A 6,831-nucleotide genomic window follows, 5' to 3' on the forward strand; every position below is an offset into this window, starting at 1 on the left:
ATTCCTTGAAAACGTGTTCAGTATCATTCATTCCTCTAATCATATCAACATAGTATGCACCAAATCTATCATACCAACGTAAAACATTCTACATTCATTCATATCATATCTTCACAATCATGATCTTGCAACAGTTTAAAATCATAACACTATTAAAAGATTGAAACTACAGTTACCTTTTTCCTGATTGAGCGTGATGCAATGGAGCGTTGAGCGGTGTCATAAGATTCATTTAAGTCAAATGACTCGATCTAGACTTGGCTTTTGAAGGAAAATTCTTGGGCCAGAGCAAACGAACTGCTCTGATACCACTCTGTCACAGCCCGCAATCCCTAAGGATGGTTTAACCGGGGTTATGACTCGGGAAGGGGATTAAGAAGCGGGGAAAGAAAGGGACATTTCCTTAACAATCAAACATTTTACGAAAAGAGACATTTATTATATAACGCTAGGATCATAACTGATCACTTGGGCAAATACAAGACGTTTGTTCGGGAAGGCCCGTCGAAGTGGATTACCCAACAAAAGAGTATCATACTTAAAATAAAACATTAGCATAATCAGAGTATCTTGCAGCGGAAATACGTGTGAGTTATACATATGAAGATGTATACTCAAGGTTACATTACTGTTCTACGTCTCAAGGGTACATTATTATTTTATGTCAAAAGGTACATCCGCTCAACTCCACTCCATTCCATCACCCGCTCAACCTGCACATTAGGGAAAACAACATGCAGGGCTGAGTAATAATACTCAGTGAACATATGCCGGAAACATAACATTTTATATCATTTATTGTACTGCCAACAGTAACACACAGGGTTTTACTTGAAGGACCTGTGCTTACTAAACATTTTCTTTCATTTCATAAAGTTGGATGCGCATCCCATTTTCAGTCTATATGATCCATATCTGTTCCTTTTACGCGCCGGGAAGGAGGCCTCCTTCCACGGACGCCAAGACCGGTCGCAAGCGACACACAGTCTCCATGGGTGTACACGTTAACCCTTACTAGCAAACCTTCGTCTAGCGTAGGGTCCGAATTCGATTTCCTTTATAGTTGGCGAACCAACACAGATAGGATACATACATAAAACATAAACATTTTTGGCAGACAATCATTTCATAAACATTTCCTTTCCTTTCATAAGAACCATTCATCAATTAATCATTTCCATAAACATTTCATTTCATAATAATCATTCATCATTTGAAATATCACAGTTATATCATGTCATTCATTTCATTTCGTATAAGAGGCCTGTATCCAGGGGATCTCTATATACGTGTTTTAAGAAAGCCCACCTCATTCCGTTCCCACTAGGGGCGTAGAGTTACCTCCTTCTTTAGCTTTCACTTCCCGTCTGGACCTTTATTGACGAAGAGTCGATAAGTTCGAGAAGAAAGTCGTGTAAGAAAGGAAGATAGGTCTCTAAACTAAACTATCTCCTTTAATGATTTTAGGGTTCTAACATCCATATTAATCTTATCTCGTCAAAACCTTAAACTCAAAACATTATCACATAACTATCATTTAGGTTCGAAACTATTTATTCGAACATCAACATGCGCATTAATGATAACTCGTTCTATTTATGTCATCAAGTCAAATATTCCGTCATTTAAAAACAAATCCTATAATATCACATAGATAAATTATATCATCATAGATCATGCTTTCTCATATTTAAAATCATTTAATCATTTTCAAATAATCCATATTAATAAGTCATTTGAAAAGAATTAATTTAAATAAGAGTTTAACTCAAAATATTTTATTTTAAAATCCATTTATAAACAAATGAACTCCATTTAAATAATTAATTTAAAGGTTAATATATAATTAAATCAATCAAGCTCAATTTAATTTAATAATTAAGAGCTCAAATAATTTAAATAGATATAAGCCCAAATTAATTAGATAAATTAAGTCTATCATGTTTTTCTTTGAATAAGGCCCAAACAATTAAATTAAAATAGGCCCAAATCCTTTAATTAAAAGAAGCCCATCAGATTTTATTTGTAAAGGGCCGAGCCCAAACATTTAAATCGAAGCCCATCTGTTAATTAAATAAGGGCCCACACACTTATTAAAATCGGCCCAAGTCTCGGCCCAACAGCAAGCCCAACAAGCCAACCCTAAATAACATACACACACTAAAACATCTCTCAAAACACACACACACATAGCTGCGCCTATCATCACTCTCTCACACACACGCATCAGACGCACCCTCTCTCTCTCTATCGTGTTCTGTCGCCGCCGCCCCGACGGCGGTGCCCGCCGGACGGAGGCCGGCGTCCGCCCCTCTCCTCTCTCCCTGAACTCATTCCCCCTCTCTTCTCCTCTATCTCTCTCGCTCTCTCGGCCGCTGGACCCAGGCGCAGCAGACACTGCCGCCTGCTCCCTCATCCTCGCGGCAGATCCGCCGCCGCCGTTCAACGCCACGGCCGCCACCTGTTCTCCCTCTCTCTCTATCCCTAACTCTCAACTTCATCTCGATCTCTCTCTCTAACCTCACTGCCACACACGCCGGCAGACACGGCGTAAGCCGCGCCGCCGCGCCTGGTTTATCTTCTCCAGCCGAAGGCCGGAGCCACCGCCGCCACTGCTTCCATCGACCGGCAGCCTAAGGTAAGCCCTAATTTCTTCTTTTTCTATTTTCCCCCTTTTTCCATTTTCTAAATTAAAAATCTGAAATACTCATCTCTTTTTCCCTCTTTGGCAGATCGGAGACCACCTCGGCTCCGTCGCCGACCGTCGACCGCCGGCAGCCACCGCGGCTGCCGTCCCCTGACCTTGACTCACACACACAGTAGGGTTCAAGCCACAATTCAGTTCACAAAATAGCATAGGATTTTTCTTAGCACATATCATTCTCATACTGTAATTGCTTAATGAAATCTGAAATTCTTTTCTTGAAACTGAACTAGTCTGTAAATTTCAGTTCATATGTGCATATGTAAACATGTTGTGAAATATCAGAACAGCCGTATGAATTGGTATGAATTGGTGGTTCCCTGAGGGTGATGATACCTTGAGTAGGTGGATAATAGTCTCTGCAGATATTGTGTATCACATAAATTAGAAATCAATTTGGGAAGAGAATGGAAAGATGCAGAAATTTCTTTGTTGCATTACCTTAAAGTTGGCTGTGAAATTGGGCTGCAGTAGTTGAAAATGGTGGTGTGAGAATGGTGAAAGTGGCTGTGGTTTTAAAGAAAAATGGGGGTGGTTTGGATGGATGAGGATCGTGTAATTTTCAGCTGACAAGTATGAACACTTCAGCTAGCTTTGTATGACTGAAGAATTTCTTCAGCATGCGTAGTAAATTCTTCAGCATGCTTAGGATTCAGCATGCTTAGGATTATTCAAATTTAATCATTAAAATATCTAAGAGATTAATATATTAATTATATGGTTCCAAACTCATTTAAATACATTAATGACATATAAGCCTAATTCTTATTGAAGCATAAAATCCATTTGAGCTTGCTTCTAACATAAATTAAATTACTCATGGGCTTAAGTAAACAATCGATAAAAGATTCATATTTAACACTTCAGTGTTAAATTCTCCACAATAAATTAATGGACTCAAAATATATTTTGAGTGCATCATCTATTGAAAAAAAAAATAATAAATCATCACATATATAAATTAATCAAATTCATATAAGTTCGTATTTTATTAATGGATGCTGAACCCTAATTACCAAAATAAATCCTTAAATCAGTAATTAAAAGTATATAATCCTTAATAAAAAGTCGGGTCATTACATACTATCCCCCTTAAAAGAAATTTCGTCCCGAAATTTGTACCTCAGAAAATAACTCTGAGTACTTCACTTTCCTGTTAGACCGTAGTCTATTTTTTTGACCATGATATATTCATAGGTCCCTTACTATCGGTATCGACTTAGTCCTTAGTACCTGAACTTCCCGATCTAAGATAGATTCGGATCTTCCTTCGTAACTCAAATATTGACTAATAACAATGTTGTTCTCATGGGTCATATGCTTTGAATCGTAAACATACTTCCTTATTCGCGGCACATGGGATACATTACGCATATTCTCAAAGCTTAGCGCTAACGCCAAACAGTAAGTTATTGGGCCTATCCTTTCTACAATCTCGTATGAGCCTATAAAACGGGGGTTTAGGTTTACCCTTCACATTGAGTCCAATGATTTCTCTTGATGGAGAAACTTTTATGGAAATTATCTCTCCACTTTCACATCATAGGTCAATTCGTCATTTGTCAACATATGACTCTGTCAATCATGACCCTCTTTTATTCACTATCAAATTTTGACGAATGATTTCAATCATCTAGTCATTTCATCTCAACAAAGTGGTGATCTATATTTCCTCACGTGTAACGCCTCATTTGGCAACCTATCGATAGTCGATTGATAACTGGTATTATATGCCTCACAATGAGTGGCAAAAACATGTTCTCAGCTTTCACCCCGGTTTAGCTCGGTCGTCCTCAACATACCTCATTAGTAATTTCTATGTCGTTAAGCTGAACTATAACGACTAATATCTCCAAAGCATTCCTAAGGCAACTTAAACAGTTTGTAAGGAGACCAACCATTTCGAGCATGTAGGCAGTCAGCCTAAAACGCCGTTATAAACTTTTATTCATTCATCGATGGAATCTCGAGTCATGTGGGCATTCACTGCCCCCTTTCGTGACAACCTTGCTTAAGTCTGATGGATTCGAAAATCCATCTCGACAACGAAATTCATTGGTTCGTTAAGGGCTCGGTTTGTCCCAAACACGACATTAAGCTTGACTTTATGAGCTCGAAGACTCAAAGTAACAATATGATATGTTGTAAAACCTTCACTTGCTAGCACGCAAGACATATTTCAACAAATGAGGTTACATCTCGTTTTATTCCTCCTAACTAGAATTTTTTTTTTTTTTTTTCTAGATCTTAATACATCTTAGTACTTCCTGGTGATAGTATAAGGGTGCCGTGGCTTATATTATTCTTAAGTTCATTGTTATGGAGATGCATATCTTCCCTTCAAAGAAGATAGCATTATTTGATTCCTCGTGGTAATTCTTGAAACTTCTTATCCTTATTCTTACTCGTAACTTCTCATCCTTCCTTCGTGCTTCTACCACAATTTTCCTCAAGCTGGGTGGTTTTAATCACTTCTATCATCATCTTATCTTATCTTAGACGAGGCCTTCCGGCTCACTATATCATCTACTACATTGGTCTTGTCCATGTGATGGTTAATACCAAAATCATAATCCTTTACGGGTTCAACCCATCCTCTTTGTCTCATCAGCTACTACAAATTCCTTATCAGGTTTTAGAATCTCTAGCACTACAATTCAAAATCATCAAAACTCTTTATCAGTAAACTTCATTTATACTCGACACCAATTTTTCGAGTGTCAGATACCAACATTTATGTGCGTTATTCATAACTCTCACACTCACTCCATTTAGACACATAATCGATATCAAACTCAAAATAATAAATTATATCTTAACAATTATCATGCTCATAGTTCTCGATTAAATCTCGGACTTTGTAATTAGATACTAAATTCCAACTATAATTAATTAACATGCTTCTCTAATTTATTTATCTCATTTAAACTAATAAATCTAATCCATGCTAATTTCTCATACTTAGCCATTTTATATGCATTTCTCATGCAATTCAAAAAGCTCAATAACTTACTAATCATTCTCATCTCATAAATACTCAAATAATTCATATAGTTTACTAACATAGCATTAACTCATATGCACTGCTAGTTCACTTACATGACTTCACATACTCCACATATCTCAACTTAATAAATCATCGAATAGTTAGAAAATTTGTATTTAATGGAAATAAATTCCAAAAATTTAAATACAATTATTTTTAATTATTCTAAACACATTGGCATGCTCAAAATAACTCAATTAAATCGAGCATCGCTCGTCTCTGGCCTTATGACTCACGGCCTTCATCAAATTTGAACCTTGGTGTTCAAATTAATCTAAGTAAATTATACGTGCAATATTTAATAATATAAACACATATATAAACTCAAATCATTCAATAGTTCCAGAAATGCCACTTCCTTGAGCAAAACTCACACCTACTGATTTGGCATAAATTCGTTCACCCAATAGTACTTGTGTACATGGTCCCTAAATGTTCCTTATGTTCATCTTCATTCTTGGAGTCACTAAGACGAACTTATCCAGGTGAAGGTAGAATACTCTATCAATGATGACCATAAATATATCTGGGCATTTGTTTGCCTGAATGGCACAACTACAAACTTGTAGTGGTCATAACCCGTTCTAAAAGTTGTCTTGGGTGATGACATCCGATCCTCAATCGATCTTGGAAAACACATTTGCACCTTTGAGTTGGTCAAACAATTCATCTACCCTCAGTAAAGGATATTCATTCATGAGTATTAGTTTGTTCCACGCTCTATTGTCTGTGCGCCTTTTTAAAGTACCATACTTCTTCATAACATACAAAATATGCGCTCCTGATGGGAATGCACTAGACATGATCAAACTTAGGTCTAGTCGTTTTCTGCAATTGGATCTTTAGGTTCTCCAACTCCTTTGGAGTCATCTTGTTCGATGCTTTTGATACACGTGTCGATCTTGGTACTAGGTCGATGGTAAATTCTACTTGTCTATTGGGTGGCAGTCTTGGTAAGTTTTCCGGATAATCATAATAGAATTCACGTATAACTTCTATGTCCTCAACTGTCCTTTCGGTTCTAGCTCCTCCGTTTAGGTATACAAGGAAAGCTTGGTAATGTTTCTTATTTATCACCTTT

The 6,831-nt window shown here is 37.1% G+C and overlaps 1 long non-coding RNA gene across 1 annotated transcript; it reads right to left on the minus strand.

Moving 5' to 3' along the window:
- Positions 1 to 417: 417 nt before the first annotated feature.
- LOC130988876 (uncharacterized) lies at positions 418 to 1,569 on the minus strand. The gene is made up of 2 exons (XR_009090229.1): positions 1,309 to 1,569; positions 418 to 713 (listed from the first exon to the last, which is right to left on the minus strand). It is a non-coding gene; the product is annotated as an uncharacterized LOC130988876 (long non-coding RNA).
- Positions 1,570 to 6,831: the final 5,262 nt, after the last annotated feature.

This window comes from Salvia miltiorrhiza, chromosome 6 (assembly GCF_028751815.1).
Source record: "Salvia miltiorrhiza cultivar Shanhuang (shh) chromosome 6, IMPLAD_Smil_shh, whole genome shotgun sequence".
NCBI lineage: Eukaryota > Viridiplantae > Streptophyta > Magnoliopsida > Lamiales > Lamiaceae > Salvia > Salvia miltiorrhiza.